The 21,777-nt window shown below is 38.7% G+C and overlaps 1 protein-coding gene and 1 pseudogene across 3 annotated transcripts in view; one reads left to right on the top strand and one right to left on the bottom strand.

Annotated features, from left to right (window-relative positions):
- Positions 1-21,777, bottom strand: part of VTI1A (vesicle transport through interaction with t-SNAREs 1A) — a gene marked incomplete at both ends in the record, with an annotated part of 220,261 nt that overhangs the window by 106,919 nt on the left and 91,565 nt on the right. The gene's annotated exons all lie outside the window — the stretch shown is intronic.
- On the top strand, positions 8,847-9,344 carry LOC308262755 (large ribosomal subunit protein eL29-like; annotated as a pseudogene). The gene has a single exon. The product of its transcript is annotated as a large ribosomal subunit protein eL29-like (transcript).

Below are 21,777 nucleotides of genomic sequence, written 5' to 3'. Positions count from 1 at the left end.
TGGATTTCTAAATTTTTAAAGGGTTGGAATGTGGATGATAAAAGAAACTCAAAAATAAATAATATTTATTTCTTAATTGATGAAAAACCATTCTGAGGGGGGAAAAGAGGCACAGCCTTTAGTGTGTCAGAGCCTTCAGTATATTTTAAGAGTCTCCCTAAATTCTCTCTTTAAAGACTATTTTTTCCCCAGAATGATTTTTTTTAAATGCTAATCTTAAGTGAGATCTTTTTCAGTATACAATTCACCTATATCATTCTAACGGAATTTTTTAGTTATCAGTCAATCTTAGTTTCATTTAAGTTTATCTTCCAATTTTTTTTGTAAAAAGTAATTAAAATTCCAAAATAGAGACTGTGAAATGAAAGTGCTTTAGAACTTCATGTTGAATAAGTATATGTTATTAATTCTTAAAAGCAACAAAGAGGAAATGGTCACATGTTTCACTCATCATATAATAAAGCAGAAAACTGAGGCTTACACAATAACAAAGCTGCCATCAGCAAATGTGCCCAGGCCAACCATTTTCCCCTGACTCTTTGTTTCAGGATTTCAGCAAGACAAACATTATACCCAATGTGTGACAAAGTGACATAATCATACTGCGACCTAATTTTCACTTTTAGTTTTAATTGAATATACTTGATTTTATAGCCTGAAAACAGTTACCAAGGTAAACTTAAAATATAATTTGTAAATACTAGAGAAGAAACAAAGATCGACAACTAAGGTGTGCAGTAAATTAAAAAGGGAATCCAGACTCATTACTGGCTTAAAAGTTTTAATGCCAAATGCTTATTAGTAAGTGTACGCCAGCAGCCTGGTAGACTCACTCGTGTATGCTTTTCGTGTATTAATTATAACTTTGCTGAGTAAGACATAATAGTCTTTCAAACAACAGCAGTATTTTTTGAGAAAACGACTTAAATACCTTAAGAATTCTGACAGAGTAAGAGGTCAATAAAAACTCTAAAATGTCATAAAGTTATACTTTATCTTCTTAAAGGTAGTCTGGGGAATTGATCTAATTACTATAATACTAAAAGACAGTGGGACTCTTTTTGAAATAAGCACTTTTATTTGCAGTCAAGGAAGATAGCTGCCTATTTCTTCCCGTCATTCCACAAAATGCCACCGCAGGAAGCTTCCAATCTTTTAGAGAAGACAAGCAAAAAATGAAGAGTGGGTTTTCCATAGATCTCATCAGTGCTATTCAGGGAAGGCCTGGTAAAATGGGAAGGGAGGCCGGCTTTAGAGACACCCCGGATAAGTACCACTGAGTTAGAAAGCTAAACGATGAGGAGGGGCCCAGCCAAGGTCCTTACATGAAAAAGACACACAAGTTCAACATGTGTATCCATATACATATAGTGTGTGTGTGTGTGTGTGTGTGTGTGTGTGTGTGTTACTGAGGGTGGAACCCAGGGGCTTTTCTACCTCCAGGCTACATTCCCAGACCTATTTTAATACTCTATTTGGAAACAGGGTCTCGCTAAGTTGCTGAGAGCCTAAGTAGCTGAAGCTGGCTTCAAACTAGTGCGATCCTCCTGTCTCAGACTCCCAAGTGTGGGGATTACAAGCATGCACCACCATGCTCGGCTTCATTAATATACTTTTAAGAAAGATATTTCTAGAAAAGTTGCATGCTAACTTTTTTTGTTGTGTGTGTAGTACTGGGGATAGAACCCAGGGGCATTCTACCCTGGTCCTATTTTTTAGTCTTTTTATTTTTGAAACAGGGTCTCACTGAGTTGCGAAGGTCCTCTCTAAGTAGCTGAGGCTGTCCATGAACCACAATCCTCTGGTCTCCGCCTCAGGAATGCTGAGATTACAAGTGTGCACCACCAGACTTGGTACACCTTTTTTTTTTGGCAGGTCTGGGGTTGGAATCCAGGGGCATTCAACCTCCGAGCTATAACCCCTGCACTATTTTTTATTCTTTATTTGGAAACAGGGTTTCACTAAGTTGCAGAGGGCCTCACTAAGTAGTAGCTGGGGCTGTCCCCGAACCGCGATCCTCTGTCTCAGTCCCCCGAATGCATGCATCACCATACCCAGCTATGCTAACTTTTAGTTGTTAAAAAAAGGGCAAGAATTCTAAAGATTTTATTGCTATTAAGATAAACCCAGTAACAAAATGTCTCCAAAGTCCTTAGAATATCTATTTACTAAACATCACTAACCTTAAATTTTCTACAGACCTGGACGGCCTTTTGATTTTCTAAACCCCAATGGACCAGTGGTCTTTGCAGTTACCCCTGTCTAGACTAGATTTTACCTTCTCACATGCCCTAAAAGCAGGACATATGATTATCTGTAGGTATCCACGAGCAGAGTGTGTGTGTGTGTGTGTGTGTGTGTGTGTGTGTGTCTGTCTGTCTGTCTGTCCATTCTGGCTGATTTGCACTGTATAAAATGAAATACCTTTCCAGTTCAGTCCTGTCTTGATCTCCCTAGGTTTTTTGCTCATAGCGATGAAGGTGTGCTCGAAGGCTGGAGGCGCACTCCTGCCTTTTCTATCCCAAGCAACACCTAGGATGGCTGTGTGCAGTTGTGTGCTGAAAATGTTTAAATTAAATTAAAATGTTTAATTCAGAGGGAATTAAACATTTTACAGAAGTGAGCACCAGTCTTTCCTAAGAGGGCTGCCCGATTGGTTAGTGGGAAACGGGTGGAGGGAAGGAAGAATGGCTGATAAAGAGATCGTCCGCTGTGTGAACGTGGCTGAGCAGGGCTGCAGCGCTGGGGGGCGCGCGTAGGGCGAGGGAAGCAGAGGACGGCCCCCATTCTGTGGTTGCATTTGAAGTGGGAGAAGGCCTGCAGTGAGCAAACTTCAGATGTGAAGAACAAAAGGCCAGGTTTTCCCTGACACCATCCCTCTACCTGTTTCTCAATGCTGATGAGATGATGCGGTCTCAATCTGAAGCCTTACAGAATTACACCCGACCATCTATACTTACTAAGTCCATCTTACACAAGGCAAGACGTTCATTACTGCACATAAAACAAGTGCATTGTCGTCACTAGTCTGTACTTGGGGAACATTTAGAAGTAACTTTGTTCTGTATAATTGAATCAGTATACATCAGTATCACCAGCATATATATTCATTCAAAAATCTTATATCACATAATAAAATAAAAAAATTGTGGTCAATAATCAATAACACAGCTGAGGTCAATTTGCACGTTTCCCCATATTCCTTTAAGTGAATAATTTGGAGGCTGGCAGTTCCCAAGCTGATGGTGGACCTGAGGTTGCCAGTTACGGAGGCACTTAGGCGCCATTGGCACAGCAAGATTCAAAGCCCTGGTAGGCTTCAAAGAAACACTTTTTTTTTCTTCTTCTAGAACTCTTTGCTTTCTAGTAAAGCTGCAACCACAATGTTCTCTCTCTTAATGCCACCATAAAAAATCAAAACACTTTAAAACAAATTGATGTACTCTTTAATACAGTCATCACATCATCACAGGACCCTTGCCCCCTGCACGGTGACGACCGTGGGGATGCATACCACACATCTCTTTCTTTGTTGCCTGCTTCAATGCTTAAAGAGAAATCGAGAGAGTGTGTGTCTCTCTCAATTGAGATATGGGCACCTTTGATTGACAAGACCTAATCAGCTTATCTCTATACTAATAAAGTTGGGGCCTGTGGTGCTGGTCTATGCCCAGCACCAAGTGAACTTTTCCTAGCTAAAGCCTCACGGGCCAGGCCTCGGGCTCTGCTTCTCTAAACTGGTTCAGATCAATTCTCGATGGGCTATTTTCATGTTGATAAACCTCCAGAGTCCTCATTCATGAGGGCCTTAAAGGCAATTTAGCTGGAAGAATTGCCTAAAGTAATGGCTACACGATAAGGCTATGGTAAATATTCATGTACATTGAATCAATAAGCTATATTTTCCAAGTTCTTTGTAGTAACTTCTGAAATATTTTTCTTTTAAGTAGCTATTTATTAAAGGGGGCGGCAGTTTTGTAAAAAATTGAAAGATGGCACATGGAGAAAGAATAGCTTCTTTTAATGATTTCTGCTGTATAATACTTATCAAATTTTCAATCCCTTGGGCTGGAGCCCCAAGGCTGACGTAGGCATACACTAGACTCACTGTCTTTACCATTCTGGCACTCTGTGACATGGACTTGCTTGCTAGGCGTGCTCTGATTGGCTGACTGATTGGTGGGAAAGCCAGAACACACATATGTACTGGAGTGGGGGGCAGTATATAAGTGCATGCACATTTTCTTCTTCAACTTGACTTGCAGGAGGCCCTTTCAAACCAAGGACTTCCCACCTAATTCAAAAACAATGCCTTTGTTCTTGTCTGTTTGTAATTGCTATGTGAAGAGCAAACTCGAGTGGAGGTGTAAATAAAATTATTAAAGCACCAGATGCTTCTTCAATTACATGACGGAGTCCTGGAACAAAAGATTCACAACACATGTGCCAGGATAAGAGTAAAATACACAGTGGACATTCTGATCCTACCTTTCTTATGCAGTTCCCTAAAGAGAGAGAGGGACTCTCTGTATAAAACAAGTTCTACAGAAAGAACTCCAGTTATGGAAAAATGTTTTGAAATGGTAGCAATTGTGTGAGAGAGAAGAGAAGAGAGGAGAGAGAGGGAGGGAGGGAGGGAGGGAGGGAGGGAGGGAGAGAGAGAGAGAGACTGTATCATTTGTATCTCCCATCATAAATAAATAGTCTTTACAACTATTCAGTAATGCTGCTTTTAAGTTGCAATATGCCTTATGTATTATAATCACTTGCATAAAAAGGCCATTTAAGCACATTCCAAAATGAAGTTTTCTACAGAGTAGAAGAAACCTTGAGCAATATTTTTTGTTCTGAAGGTAGTCTCCATGCTGTAATTGCTTTATATAAAACCCACTCTGGCCTTATCTTTCAATATTATCTTCACTGCTGAACATCGGAGGATAATTTTGCAATAAAATTTAATTTACAGAGCTTATTCTCCACTAATCTCTTAGCAGAGGAAAAATGAAATATGTCAAAGTACACACTCCAAGCTCTGCCCCTAATGGTGTTTTTCATTTCTGGAATATCAAGATGCCAAATATATCAATTTATCATACTGAAATGCTGACAGATTTTAATTGTCATAACTTTATATCCCAGAAAAGAGAGCAAAATAGGTGATTAAGAACATGTATAAAAATAAGGCTCTTCAGTTGGGCATGGTGGTACACACCTATAGTCCCAGTACTTGGGAGGCTGAGACAAGAGGATTCCAGCATAGAGGCCAGCCTCAGCAATTTAGCTAGACCCATCTTAGCGAGACCCTGTTTCAAAATAAAAAATAAAAAGCATTGGGGTTTAGTTCAGAGGCAGAACACCCCTGAGTTCGATCCCCAGTACTGAGAAGACAAAACACAACAAAACAAAACAAAAACCTCTTCAACTGATAAGGGTCCCTTAGAGAGAACTTGTTTTTCTATAAGAAATTATTTAGTATAAAAACATGGGTCCAGGGAAGATATTATTACTTAAACTATTAATATATCACTATGGTAAAAAATATCTGAGATTTTTAAATAAATTAATTCAGTAAAAATAAATATGGACTAAACATCAAGATTCAGTTTTCTGTGTAAAATAACAAATTCTGACTTGTCATTCCTAACTTCAAACTCAAAATTTTAAATATACAGGCGCCATGCAAACTTTGGGAGAGTTAATTAATAGTATGAGCTCTCCTTTTCAAGGTATTTGTCTTCCGTTGATCACTTATGTCTTAGAATTCATCTCTTGAGAAATAAACTTGAAAGAAAAAAAAAAGACTGAGGCCTCCAGGACAATTAGCTAGTATCCCAAATTGAGAGTAAAATATAAGCCAATCCTGCTGCTCAAAAAAAAAAAAAAAAAATGATCTTTTCAACAGTGCAAACACTAAAAGAATCTCTGTAAAAACTCAAATTTGTTACCAAAACTGGTTGCACATTTCTAAAATAAAGAATGACCACTAAAGCACTGAGATATTATTGCTTTATCCCTGGACTGAGCGAGACCACTCCCTCTCCGCCTGACTTAAATCCCTCTGCCTCTTTTCAAAGTTATATCATAACAAGGCCAAACTGACACTGAATCATTTATGAGGTTTTTAGAGTTGAAATATCAGAGTCATATATGTGCAGAAGTATTGTTCTGACATTTGAATCTTAGCAATAGGCAATTCTGAGACATTTCAAGTTATGCAAAACTTGACATTTCCATGTTAATATACAAAACAATGATGATGTGAAAAGCCACTTCTCTATCAATCCTTAAAACTTAAACACTTAGTAAAACTTTAGAAGCACAGGCTTTTAAGATTGGGATGTACACAGGAAGTCCCAAAGCTTTGAATGCTCCTCCAAAGGAAAAGTTATGCTAAACGTTCCTCCATGTTGAACGATTTTAGTTACACACAGAAAAGCGAAACATTATTAATCTCTTTTCAGAACACTCATTTACAATTTAGCTTTCTTTTCATTTCTCATATGTAATGTCAGAATATTCCTGTCCTGAGCTATAGATCATTTGAAATTGTTTCTCAAATGTTAATTACCACGTTAAATAAAATACAATTAAGTATCTCCGGAACAGCAGGAATCTCAGGCAGCTGCAATTTTCTAAGAAAATAAAATGAACCACTCAGGAATGACCACCACAGACAATGATTATTTCCTTAAATCTCAAAACTAAAATGCTGATCTAGACAGGATCTCTGGCAGAAACTATGTAAAGGCCTTTTTTCTTTTTTTAAGGCTGAAATAAGTAGGGTAATAATGAAGAACAAAATGAGTAACATTTCCAAGCTGCAAATTAACAAGCAGGTATTGACTTCCCTTTGAGGTCAATAACAGCTCTTTATTGATCTAAAAAGTTAATACCTACTAAGGTCAATATAAGATCTCAGGTGTCAACAAATCCGTATTGGAACTTCCCTTTCTTTCACATATAAATATGGCTGAAATGGGGACAATTATGTTTGCAGAAATCAGGAAATTACCATTATAAGGAATACACCAAAGAACTAGGTCAAATAAGTGAAAAATATAGGGTTTTAGAAATCTGCTACTATAGAATTTTCTAAGATGATGACCTTTAGATATAAATTCTAGTATTATAATTTGGGCAATTAAACAAGGAGAAACAAAAATAATAGATACTGATATATGACTCTGTGCATATATATCTGTGTGTTTATCTGAGAAATTATTATGTAAAATAATTTTTTCTAGAATAGATATTAAGTATTATTAAACAAAGTTCTTGTGTGTGTGTGTGTGTGTGTGTGTGTGTGTGTACGTGTATGTGTGTGTTACTGGGGATTCAACACAGAGGCTACATCCCCAGCCCTATTTTATTTTTTATTTGGAAACAGGTCTCACTAAGTCTCAGAGGGCCTTAGGAGGTTGCTGAATCTGGCTGTGAACCTGTAAACCTGTCTCAGTCTCCCAAGTATTATGAGTACAGACCTGTGCTACCATATTTAACATAAAGTTCTTTTTTTTTTTTGGTGGTACTGGGGTTCCTGGAAGCCCTTCCACCTCCAGGCTACACTCCCAGACCTGTTTTATATTTTTATTTGGAAACAGGGTCTCCTAAGCCAGCGCATGCGCGGCTGGCTTCGAACCTGAGTGATCTTCCTGTCTCCACCTCCCAAGCGCGGGGATTACAAGCGTGCGCCACCATGCCTGGCTAACATAAAGTTATTTTAATTGTAAAATTAAATGGTAACATTTTAGAAAATTGAGAAGAGGAGAGGAAAAATGATCTGTAATTCCATTATTCTTCTAGAATTATTTTTCTTATTATCATAGTGTCTGCTGCTTTTTAGGATTGAAAGAGGAAAAATACTACAACATCTCATTTTTTAAGCTTTTGTTTTATTTATTTATTTATTTATTTTTATTTTATTTTATTTTTTGGTGGTACTGGGGTGGAACCCAGAGGCTTTCTACCTCCGGGCTATACTCCCAGACCTATTTTTTAATATATATATTTTATTTGGAAACAGGGTCTCACTAAGTTGCTGAGAGCCTCACTAAGTAGCTGAGGCTGGCTTCGAACCTGTGCAATCCTCCTGTCTCAGCCTCCCAAGCACGGGGATTACAAGCGTGCACCACCAAGCCTGGCTCTCATTTTTTAAGCTTTTTGTGATACTGGAATTTAATAGCAAGAGTCTATGAGAGACGTTTTAGCAAGAATTGAAAAACTGAACATATATAGCTTTAAATCTCATTTTGCTAATAAGTAAAGCGGTCTATTAAATTCTACCCACCTTGAAGATGCGTAAGTATGAACCACATGTCTCTCTATATACCTAATTCTTCCTCAAGTTGTGAAATTGTGATATTTATTAACTTGATCCTTCCAAGAGCCAAATGAAAATGCATCTATATTGTCTTAACTTAGGAAGATTGAGGGAGGAAAAGAGAGGAAAGAAGAAGGGGGCAAGCATTCCTAGAGCGTTTACTAGAGCCAAACTCCAGGAAGATGCTTCACATAGACTCAGGTCCTGTCCGTTACTAGGAAGGACAAATTACCTACAGTGGTAACCAACAAAAGATAAAAAGGAGAGGCCAGGCCTGCAGTTAGACAATATAATACTATGAGTACTCAATAAATGTAAAGATAACAATGAACAATGTATTTTGTTTACTTCTGGGTGTTGGGGATCAAACCCAGGGCCTAGAGCTTGCCAGACAAGTCTTCTATCTCTGAGCTACTACATCCATGGCCCTCGCAATGCACTTTTCAAAATATTAACTTTTTATTTTAGAACCACTTTAAACTTATAGAAAATTGGAGTGTCTGGAGCCACGGTTTACGCTGCAGACATGGCCAAGTCCAAGAACCACACCACGCACAACCAGTCCCGCAAATGGCACAGAAATGGCATCAAGAAACCTCGATCCCAGAGATATGAATCTCTAAAGGGGGTGGACCCCAAGTTCCTGAGGAATATGTGTTTTGCCAAGAAGCACAACAAGAAAGGCCTCAAGACAATGCTGGCCAATAATGCCAAGGCCATGAGCCCATGAGCCAAGGCCATCAGGGTGCTCATGAAGCCCGTGGAGTCTAAGCCCAAGATCCCCACGGGCGCCACCCGCAAGCTTGACAGGCTTGCGCTCACTGCCCACCCCAAGCTCGGCAAGCACATCTGTGCCTGTATCGCCAAAGCTTGCCAGATCAGCCAGCCAAAGGCCAAGGCTCAGACCAAGACCCAGGATAAGGCCCCAACCAAGACCCAGGATAAGGCCCCGGCAAAGGCCCAAGCCAAGGCCCCAGCTGCAGCGCCCAAGGGTGCACAGGCCCCCGCGAAGGCTGCACAGTAAGGGCCTCTGTTTGCAAACGAGGGCAGAAGGTCTGGTGATCTTGGGATGTTTGCAAATAAACCCGAGCTGTGGGGGAAATAAAAAAATAAAAATAAATAAATTTATAGAAGATTATGCTGATAGTGCAGAGAATGCCTATTTGCTCCGCATCCAGTTTTCTCTATTATTCAGATCTTCCACTGCTATGGTACATTTACACAACTGATGAGCCAACGGTGAGATATTTTAACTAAAACTGGTATGCTGCTCAGCGTTCCTCGGTTTTTGTCTAATGTCCTTCTCCTGTTGCAGGTTCCCATCCAGGAGAGCACGTTATATTTAGTCACCTGGTCTCCTTAAATTCTTCTTGGCTCTGACGGTTCATGATGTACCTTCAGCACATGCTTCAGAAATGGAATGTATAAATTCGCAGTTGTATCTATTGTCAACACTTAGACAAAACACATGCAGAAGAATCATCCTTTGTTATAGATCTAAGGAATATAAATAAATCTGAGAAGTGAATAGATAAATGCCTGGTAGAAAAGAAAGCAAATGATACTGGACTTCTTCGGGTGCCTGTTATGAGAATATAGATACCAGGGGAACAAGGTCTCATTGCCATCAGCACATCCACCCGGCCCAGCTTGTCAGCCCTATTCTTCCTCATCATACTCTTAGAGCTGGGGTTTTAACTGGTTGCTGATGAGGCAATGAAGGGAGTGAGAACTAAGCATCACGGCCGAGGTGGAGCAACAGCCACCTGTATGCATGCTCTGCTCATTTGGTAGGAAGTTGATTATGATGTGGTCATTCAGTTGGCACTGTTTTCTTACCCTCTTGCACACTATGCAGCTGTTGCCACTGGACCACTGGCAGAATCAACATGGTGCTCTCTGGGGCTGGCCAAGTGGAGAAGACTCCAAAGCCCAAGGCGGGCCAGAGGCACAGGCAGGAGAAATCTGGACATCACGCCATGGAGCGTTGTCTGTTCACTCCGAGCGCCTTCACTAGGCCCTTTCCAGAGTAAGAAATGAACATCACTGCATCAAGCCCCTGGAGTAAGGAGTATATATATATATATATAAGTGCCATAGCAGCTAGTGCTACTATGAAAACTAATACAAGTGGAAACTAACATTTACTAAGCACCTATGATAGGCTTGACACTGTGTGGGGTGGTTCTATATTCTGCCGTATCTGTCTCTTGTGATAACCTCCACAGAGGAGACCAGTAAGAATTTTTATATATTAGGAAACTAAGATGAAGAAAGGCCAAGGAACTTGCCCAGAGTCTCACAGTTATTAAAGTGAAGAACAGAAATTTGAACTCAGGTCTGTCTAGCTACAAAGCCCACACACTTTCCATTTTGCTTCACTGCAGGTGAAAGGCAGGTATTCTGACTTTGTGCATGGGTTAAAAAATAATTCCTATGCATTTTATATGAGTAACTTTTTTTATCCTCAAAGAGAGCAAAAATTGAACATGTATTCTCCCCTTCTTTATGTGAAAGATATGAACTCTCAACTTAGAAGGGGTATGTGCGTGAGATGATTAATTCGTTTGAATTTGTTAGCATTTTTCAGATCAAGTCCACGCTATACAAAAATGAGGAAGAGAAAGACACGCTCCACCTTTGTAACCTGCTGATAATCTTACAGTGTTTAATTTGAGCAGAGTCCAGCAACTTACGGAGGGCACGAAAGAACTGTTGCTCTACAAGGTTTACAGTTAACAAAAGAAAGAACAGAAAGACTTACTTGTTCTCACAACAGTATGAATTTAAAGAGCTATATGGGGTGTGCATTCTACAGGAAGCCCAAGTAGGAAGAAAAATGAAACCCTGCACCTTGCACACAGCAATAAAAATGAGGGGATTCATTGTAGTAAGAAAATTCACAGCTGGCAGACAATACCAGCAAGGCAATAAGGTACGTTGGTGCATCTTCATGCTTACCTTTTGGAGTCATAGCGTTTAAAAAAAAAAAAAAGGTCTCTTTTTATATTAACAAAGTCACTCCAGTCAATCTCTTTAGCTTACCCACATGAAAAATTTGGATGACTTTATAAAAAGTCCTAGGTTAACAAACTAACACTAGCAAGAAAAACTAGTGCATCTTTAAATTTGTATAGCCTTCTTAGGACAGAATGGCTTTTCTTTTTTGCTTATTGTTTTACTAACAGGTCCTTATCATCAGTAGATCTGTAGAGAACTCTGAACTTTAGGAATAATTCAAGAATATGATCATGAAGAAAACCCCCAAATCCTGATTTCTTCATAAACCCAAAGTAGAACTTAATATCCTTTCTGGCTGGGGGAAGTAGATGGCATTCCAGTGAGAATTCAGGGGTTCTGTCTATTCAGCCAGATCAAATAATTTCACCTTCAGAGAAGTCCATCTTTTGATTGATAAATGAAGCAACAAATATAAACATAGTCTAAATGAGGATTAATAACTATTTATATCCTCCATAGGTCATTTGCCAAGATATTCCAGTTCATTAAAGAAACTTTACATTCCAATTGCATAGGATGGTGCCAGGGTCTGTTCCTTCCAAAGTGACATACAATCTAATTTCCCTTTCAGGTGGAATAAATGTCCCCTCCATCTTACTTCCACATGCAAATTTTACTAATAATATTAAATTGTGACAGTATTTCCCTTGCTATATCAGAGATGAACAGTAGTTCAAGCCAAGTCTAATAAACCCAACGTGTATTCCTTACACCCTCCCAAATATCTACTGAAAAGATCTTAAGGTTCTCCTGTGCTCCCCTTAAGTGCCTTGTATCGCAAATAACTTTGAAAATGAAAAATTAGGCCCACTGTGAAGGTATCTCGTGCGGGCACAAATATCAACCTTTGAATGAAGCCCAGGATCTCGAGCAAATGAATGCAATGAAACAAGCAACACGGAGGGCGATGGCAGGACCACCCAACACCACGCTTTCTTTTTCCTCCAAAAGGGACACATTTCAAAAGCTTTTCTCCTTGTCTGGCTTTAGGGGGGTTCTTCCTCTCTTTAAATAAATAGATATTTATTTAACTATGACTTGGAGTTTGTATCTTAAGATGCGAAAGGCCAACACAGCGCCACACATGAATGATAACCCACCACGACGGCCTCTTTGATAATGACTTTACTTGGAAAGACGTGTTCTTCAATAAAAAATTATTTTTTAATGTTAACTTTGTTCTCTTGTGGCAATGTTGGAAAACACTGTAGCCCAACAGGAAAAAGACGAAAGCTTCAAATGTAGAGCACACACACAAAAAAGCCATTTTTATAGCTCATGCCCATCAAGTCTCTCACTTGATATAAGTCGTACACAAAGTCTTAGTCCAATGTGAACCCACGCTGTGAAAATTCTGAAGCACCCACCTCAGAAAATTCTATTAAATACATAAACACTGCTGAAAAGAAAACTTCTGGGCACTAGAAGTCAGACTCAAAGGGAAAATAAACCTGATTAGAAAAAAAAAAATCCCAAAGAAAGTTATATAAGTGCGGTGCAACAAGGTCATAAGCTTAACCATCCTTCCCTGTAATATTTGAAAGTAAACTGGCATTTTAGCCATCTGCTTTGGTCGTCATTCTTTTCCTCGGCTCGCAGAGCGCAAGGAATAAGGATGGCTTCATGTGTATCTTACAAACCAACTGGAGCAGTGACAGACATTATGGGGTAGGACACCTTTAAAAATGAGTATAATACTTTTTAATGGATTAAAAATGAACTATGAATTCATGTGGACCACCTAAGGAGAAGGTTCTCCAAATAGGGCTTAAATGACATCCTTTTCTTACCATTATGAAGCTCCTAATATCTCAGAGACGGCTCTCACAAAGCCAATTGAAGTATAGCTTGAAACTATACTGTACCAGCAACGCCCTGATCGCAACTTCTTTTATTTTTTCTAGGACACATTACAACTTCTGTAGTTGTAAGACTTTAGTAGCCTGTAATTATAAAGTAAATGATAGGAATTCATTATTAAAAATGACTGTTTTTTTTTACAACTGGGGTGGACTTTTAAAACTCATAGGACATGGTCAAATAATTCTTCTCAGCATTTAAAAAAATGCCTATTCAAGCAGAGATTTCCTTACAATTCTTAAAACATTCTACTACCCAAAATAATAAATAGAGAAACTTTTTCTAGAAGTAAATTTCAGGTGAAGAAGTTATTAGAGACCAAGTTTTTTCTCTGGAATAAAATAGATGGTTAATATCAACCCAATCACATAACCCTATTTTCTTTTCTTCCTTCCTTTCTTTCTTTCTTTCTTTCTTTCTTTCTTTTTTTTTGTGGTACTCGGGGTGGAATACAGGGGCTTTGCTACCTCTGGGCTATACTCCCAGACCTATTTTATATTTTATTTGGAAACAGAGTCTAAGTTGCTGAGAGCCTCACTAAGTAGCTGAGGCTGGCTTCGAACCTGTGCGATCCTCCTGTCTCTGCCTCCCAAGTGCTGGGATTACAAGTGTGTACCACCACGCCCGGCTCATAATCTTATTTTCTGTTCCTATATTATCAAACAACAGGAAGTGTTAATTTGTTGTTTCTGCAATAATTTGAACATGAGAGATGGCAGTGTCCTTCTGAATTATAACCCACACTTAAATAAAATTATCTGAACAAATAATCCCGACAGTGTTTATGCATGCAAGATTCTCCATTCACATAATCTAGGGCTCTCTTTCTTACTGGTCTTGCTAAGTCTGCATTCCTTTAGGGCTCAATGCAAGTCTGCTCAGTGAATGAAATACGGTAATTACCTTCTTTCATACATAATCCTACGCCATTCTCACCAATATTAGAGAAGTGAGAAATTTACTCTTTACCTACTGGTACTAGCTCTGAGGGCAAGGAACACGTGGTGAATATTTTGTGGGTTTACCTTCTCAAGAGTCTTAAAAATAACTTCTTAGTACATGGGGGAGAAAACTCAAACATTGATATTTCCTACAGAAGATGTTGGCTCAGTTCTAAGATAGCTTACAACTAGTAAAATAGTTTTATACGCTACTATTATTGTGTACTGTTTTACACATTAATCTTTTCTGTAGATTATAAAATTAATAGCCGGCCGTAGTGGCGCATGCTTGTAATCCCAGCATTCAGGAGGCTGAGACCGGAGGACAGCGGTTCGCGGACAGCCTCAGCTACTGCTTAGTGAGGCCCTCTGCAACTTAGTGAGACCCTCTTTCAAAATAAAGAATAAAAAATAATGCAGGGGGTGTAGCTCAGAGGTCAAATGCCCCTGGGTTCCATCTCCAGACCCGCAAAAATAAATGAATAAATTAATTAATTTATTTGACAATTTATATTTTTGAATTAAACTATGACATTAAACCTAAAATATTAAACATTTAGAATACTACATGAAGAAGAGAATGAGGAGGTAAAAGTAGCAAAAGAAGACAAGAAAAAGCCAGGCATGGTGGCATACACTTATAATCCCAGCACTTGGGAGGCTGAAACAGAAGGATCTCAGGTTCAAAGTCAACCTCAGCTACTAAGTGAGGCCCTCCACAACTGAGACCCTGTTTCAAAATAAAGAATAAAATATGGCTGGGAATGTAGCTCAGAGGTAGAATGCCCCTGGGTTAAATAAAAATAAAATTCAAAAATAAAATAAAATTTAAAAATTATTTTTAAATAAAAAAAGAGAAGAAATAGAAATATAATGATGAAGAAGAGGTAAGAAAAGAAGAGAATACCAGTAGATGTGGAGGGAACTACTGAACTAACAAAGACAATGACTGGGTTTAAGTGTGAGAAGTATTTTGTTTCAATAAATAATTCCCGAATAGGCTGAACCTTCTAAGTAAATTCTATAGTAAGTTGACTGAAGTCGTAACAATGAGGTGAGTTGAGAGTATCATGAGGCAGAAGGCAGACTGGGACAAGGATGTAGTACTGTGCTCTTGTACTCAGCATCTCCATTTAACCAAACTCCCTCAGCTGCTCACCTAAGATTTTGACACAAAGATATAAAAGACGCTCTATCAGTCAGCTTTCTGTCACTGTAACAGAATGTCCGAAATAATCAACTATAAAAAGGAGAGGCAGATTTGGGCTCATGGTTTCAGGGTTTTCAGCCCTAGTTGCGGGGTCACCATCGCCTCCAGGCCTTTGTTGATGGAGAGTATCATGGTGGGGCGCGTGACAGAGAAAGATGCTCACCTCAGGGACACCTGAAAGCAGGGAGAGAGGAAGTGGTGGGGTCCAATCCCCCTTCATGGACACAATTCCAGAGAGCTAACTCCCGCTCACTAGGCCCTTCCTGCTAAAGGGCCCCCCTCCTACTAACCCCGCAGACTGACAACCAGGCCTTCAGCACACAGGCCTCTGGGGGGTATTCAAGACCCAAGTTATAGCAGAACTAGCCTCATTTTCCATGTATTTGTTCAGATTCTTTAAAAATTTCTGAACAGAAAACATATTTTGGCTTAAAAAATATAAGTGGATACCACTACTGATTTTTTTTCCTGTGAGAACTCATAAAAAAAGAGATTAGGTTAAAAAAAAAAACCCATGGTATAAGTTAATTATCTCATTCTCATTAAAATGCTATAACCTAAGAATCTGTTTTCCAGAAGAAAAAAAATACTCCATATGTTTTTCTGGCTAACTCAAATAAATTCAAGGCAACCATGAGAGCAAAAACAATCTGAACACATCGCACAGAACAGGCCACTGGAAGTATATTCCTAAAATGGAAAATGTCTGATGTTTAAAATTAGATAACTATAACAAAGCACTGGAATCTTAAAACTGAAGTGAAATCTCTAGCTTTACCTTTCAAAAAGAATTAATTTTTCACAGGAAAGAAACAGGACACCAAAAGAAACTCTCAGTCAGAAATGGAGAGAATCCCCTCTCATCAATCCTATTACAAATGAGGTTCACACATAAGAGATTTACCTTTATGCAAGGAACTTGTAAATACACAATATTGGTATTTATTTTCATGAAGAAAGTCTATCTTTCCATTTCATTAATGAAATAAAATATATAAGAAATTATAATAAATGTGTCTCTAATAAAAAGAATTTTAAGTAATGTTAAAGGCATAAATGTGTTTTGACAAAAAGTGGCAGAATGAGTACCTTTTATGTTACTAGAGAGATTATTAGCAATTCTATGACACCAAGTAATGCCTACGTATATTTTCCTAACTAAAGAAATAGATGTAATTGTTACAGCTTCTAAATAAGGCCATTTTTATATTCAGTGCCACAACCATATTTATTCTTTCCTAGGCAGTACAAGTATTAACTATACCTAGATGCGTGTCTGAATTCTTATACAGATGTTCAGATAAATATAAATATTTACAGGCATATGAGAGTCAATGAAATTACTTTTATCCTGTTCACATAAACACAGACTCAGTGCTAAGACTGAAAAGTAAGCACCTCACCCAACTTTAATGTGCACACAAACCACAGCTGATGCTGTTAAAATGCAGATTAGTTTCAGCAGACCTGAGGAGGACCCACTATCCTGCATTTATAACAAGTTCCTAGGGGATGCCAATGCTATTGGTCTGGAACCCCACTATAGGTGGGGTGTAGACTAATATAAAATTAATCAAAGTAGCAATGTATGTCTATATTCAGAACCTTCTGAAAGTGATGATTAGAGAAAAAAAATACCTTATTTTTTTTAGGCAATTTACAAAACTCTTCTCTCTGTATACATCATTTTATTTTGTCTCTCAGGAACTCTAGGAAATGGGTATCATTATCAATAATATATTTATCATATTAAATCAGCTGAGATTTATAGTGACAAATGTTCACTACTGCCAGACTGATGGATCGGCCAATTCGCCCTTTGTTTGGAGATGCTCTTAAGGAAGAATCTTTGGGAACTCGTGTGAACTACTCAAAGAATGAATAATAAATTTCAAGTTCTTTGCTCCTAAAGTCCTTTTAAAATGACTTTTTTAAAAGTCTCTCTTGCATCTTCACTATCAAATCTCTCTATCAGTAATTTTAATTGGCAAAAGAACTAAATCTTGGTTACGATAATCAACTTCCTAACGCATCTCTTTTCACTTCTCTGCCCATCGGCCCCTCCAGTCTTCTCCACGAGTCACAACAGGCCACTTGCCTGCTGAGAGTCTTCCAATGATGTCCCACTCTACTTAGAATAAAACTCAGACTCCTTCATGAACTCCATAGTCCCACACAGTCTGCGCACGGCCTGACTCCACCTGCCCACGGGCCAGGGCCCTTGCTTGGCTTGCCCCAGCCCTTCTGCTCCTCTTTCTGCTTTTCTGGACTTTCTTATTGGCATCTTTGCACCACTGGATGCTCAGATTACATAGAGGGGTCTTTGCTGGGAGCTCTTCCTGAGCAGCCAGCCTACAGTATTCTTCATCGGTTATTTTTTAACACCTTGCCCACTATCTGAAATGGTCTTTATGTAATAATTTGAAAAATGTTCGTTTTATCCTTCCTATCCTCTTCCCCCAGGATAGAAACTGTTTGAGAATAGGTACTGTGCCTGTCTTATTCACTACTATATCCTCAACAGTTTCAACAGTTTGTTTCTAAATAAATGATGGGGAAAAGAGATTAGTAGATATGACAAAATCACTTTGGAAAATTTAGGTATGTGAAATCTATTCATATCTCAGTACGTTCTATTGGTTAAGAACATAAAATTAGATGTTTTGGTCGTAGTATATATCCTAGCTTTCTAAGTGTGGGCAAACGACTTAATCTCTCTGTACCTTCTTTTCTCCTCTATAAAAGAGATGTGATGAATACTGAAGATAATGAGTATTGAAAACAGTGTGTAGCCCGTATTACGTGTTCAATAAACACTGTATTATTTCTCATCTATCTAGTCATTAGTCTACCCAGACTAATGAAAGATGGAGCAACTCCTCTTCATGGCAGAAAGGTTGGCAAAGAGATCTCTCAGCAGAAAGGTTGGTCAAATAATGAGTCAAAGCAAGGTGGCCTGCGATGACTCCTGAGAAAAGCCTAGTGCAAACACTTGGGTACTCGGGGAAGGCATGAACAAGGCCCCAGAATGACCCAGACCGTGATCCAAAGACCTGGGACAACTGAATGTAGGCAGACTCTCTCAGGGCTGGAGAGATGCACTGCAGGTGAGCTGGGCCCATCTTGAATACACAGCAGATCAGTCACGGGCACCTTAAACATACTCAGAGAACACAAGCCTTGCATTTCTGTCCTCATACAGTTTCTCTTTCATCCTGTTATTATTTTTTGCTGTTTCTTTTCCTTCTTCTTCTCTTTTGGTGATATTAGGACTTGAACCCAGGGGGCATTCTACCTCTGAGTTATACTCCTATCTCTATTTTATTTTTCATACTGAAACAGGGTCTCACTAAGTTGCAGACAATCTCAGTAAGTTGCCAATGCTGGCCTTGAACCTGTGATCCTCTTGTTTCAGCCTCCCAAGTACTGGGATTACACCATGCCCAACTTAGCCTATTTCTTTTATAAATCATATAATTAGTTTTCTGCCTACTGTAATTCTGGCATATTTATATCAGACAAAAAAATATAATTTCAGAAGGAAGGAAAGATGGCTCAGAGTTTTAAGTAGTAAGTTTCTGACCCCAAATAAAATTGATGTCTCCACAGCTAAAAGTTGTATCTATTAGTGACAAAAAAAAGAAAAGTCACTTTTTTAAACTGAGAGATTCTAGGACAAGAACTTATAAGAAATGCCAGACTGTATCCGGCCAGTGACTCAAACAACCAGCAGAGGCTTTGCTCGACGGTGGCTGCTCCCAAGGAAGGTGTGCTAATGAGTCTGATAATTGTCCCTCTTGATGTCAGTCTTATACTGCAAAGTCATAGCACTGGCTCTTTGATATCACATGTTCTTCTAAGTCTTCCTTCTTTATAAAATGAAGCTGTTCAATTAACTTGAAATCATCAATTTTCCCAGACTGAAAGGGATCCATGAAAGACACTCGATTGGCATTAAGGCATATCAGGGTATAAAGGATGATTAAAAATAATCGAATCGTGGATTCATTCTGGACATAAATCCCTTTGCTCGACAACTGTTCTCAGAGAGACAGCAATGCCCATCTGACAAAATAACCCGAAATGTCAAAAGGGACTCAAGAATTTTAGAAGTTGAGTTTTATTATGTGTTAGGAAGACAACACTGATCAAAATAATATTCATTCTTAAGCCGGGCGTGGTGGTGAACGCTTGTAATCCCTGCGCTTGAGAGGCTGAGACAGAAGGATCACACAGGTTCAAAGCCAGCCTCAGCTACTTAGTGAGGCTCTCAGCAACTTAGTGAGACCCTGTTTCCAAATAAAATATAAAATAGGTCTGGGAGTATAGCCCAGAGGTAGAAAGCCCCTGTGTTCCACCCCCAGTACCACCAAAAAATAAAATAAAATAAAATAAAGAATAAAAAGTAAGGCTGGGGCATAGCTCAGAGGTAGAATGACCCTGGGTTCCAACCCCAGTACTGAAAGAAATAATAATAATAATATTCATTCTTTTCTATCATCTATATTACCTCCTTTTATAGTATCTACCAATTACGGTCATCAAGTTAATGAAGAGAAAACTTTGCAGATTGTTTTGTTATGATTTCAACCAATTATTTTGAAAAAGTCAAACACATTTTGTTGATGGCAGCTTACAATAATGATAAGATTTTACCAAGTTCTTTTTACTTTCTAAGCATTTATTTAATTTTATTTCACTTAATAACAGAAGTATGTGATACAATCTGGTGTTAGGTTTTCATTGTGAAAATAAAAGGACATGGACAGAGGTTAAGTGATTTCTCAAAGTCAAGCAGCTAACGAGTGACAGGGTAGGATGAAAGGGATTTTTTTGCTCTCTCCAATTCAGCACATCAGGCAATAGTTTCCACATTCTGTGGTCAAGTAAAATCTCAAAAAGTATTTTCAGAAAGCTCAAAATAGGAGCCGGGCGTGGTGGCACACGCTTGTAATCCCAGCACTTGGGAGGCGGAGACAGGAGGATCGCGCAGGTTTGAATCCAGCCTCACTGGCTTAAGAGACCCTGTTTCCAAATAAAAAATATAAAATCGGTCTGGGAGTGTAGCCTGGAGGTAGAAGGCCCCTGGGTTCCATCACCAGTACCACCAAAAAAAAAAAAAAAAAAAAAAAAGAAAGAAAGAAGAGAAAAAAAGCTCAAAATAATGTTGCCAATTTTTAAATTTTTTAGATAAAAAAAGAAAAAATTATATAACTTACCATTGCTATCACATTGTAAGATGGTGCTTCTTTTTATTACTCTACAATAGGAAAAACTTTATCTTTGAAAAGTATAGTTCTTAAATTAATGAAATATGTTGTATGGAAAAGTCAATGTGTTCTACCTTTTTTCTCATTTTGCTGTAGATCAGTGAAGACTCTCATGATCTAGAACTAGCTCTCAGAACTTTTTTGTGTTACTTCATGAGAAATGTTAGCTCCTTTACATCTTTTTTCTTGCATTTCATTGCCTTTACAAAGAAACCAGTGATTATTAAGTTTTTCCTTTTGAGGACTAGTGGTGTAGCTCAGTAGTAAAGCACTTGCCTAACCTGAGTGCGACCCTAGCTTTGATTCCCCAGCACTGCGAAAAGAAGTCTTTTTCTTTTGAAAGCTGCTGTTCTTCACTATTACATTAACAGACAGTGAGTATTTGCGCGATCCTCCTGTCTCCGCCTCCCAAGTGTGGGGATTACACGCGTGCGCCGCCACGCCTGGCAGGGTATCATAATTTTATATACAATCTAAACTCAGACCTGTTGACTGACTAAATATGACTAAGCAAAAATAGCAGGGAAGCAACATGGCACTCGGCACAAGGCCTTGCTTTCATGTTTGTTTGTCCTTGCCTCCAAGAAGTTCCCAAATAAGCATCTAATTTTATAAGACTTAGAATATTAAGTACCTAATTTTATAAAACTGTAAATACACTGTTATATTCTACACACCACTGAACAGAAAGAATAATTATCAAATTCCCCCTCCAATCTTAGAATCATGATCAATGTATGGTCTTTGAATTTACGTTATCTTCTCTGATGACTTCCTTCTGCTTTAGGAAGGAACCGCAGTGAATAGAAGAATAAAAGAGATCAAGCCCTGTGATCACAGCAGAACCACACCTGTCCCCAAACCCAAGCCAGCACCATGGGAAGAGAGGGTCATCAATGGAAGTTCTATCAAGGAAGGTCCAATTATAATGTTCAAATGAAACATGTCACGCTCCTCAAGAATAATCAGAGGAAGCTGGGCGTGGTGGCGCACGCTTGTAATCTCAGTGCTTGGGAGGCTGAGACAGGAGGATCGCACAGGTTCGAAGCCAGCCTCAGCTACTCAGTGAGGCTCTCAGCAACTTAGTGAGACCCTATTTCCAAATAAGGTATAAAAAAAGGTCTAGAGTATAGCCTGGAGGTAGAATGCCCCTGG

The sequence above is a fragment of the Muscardinus avellanarius genome, assembly GCF_963383645.1.
Source record: "Muscardinus avellanarius genome assembly, chromosome: 4".
In the NCBI taxonomy this organism is placed as follows: domain Eukaryota; kingdom Metazoa; phylum Chordata; class Mammalia; order Rodentia; family Gliridae; genus Muscardinus; species Muscardinus avellanarius.
This window is presented reverse-complemented; position numbering and strand designations above follow the sequence as displayed.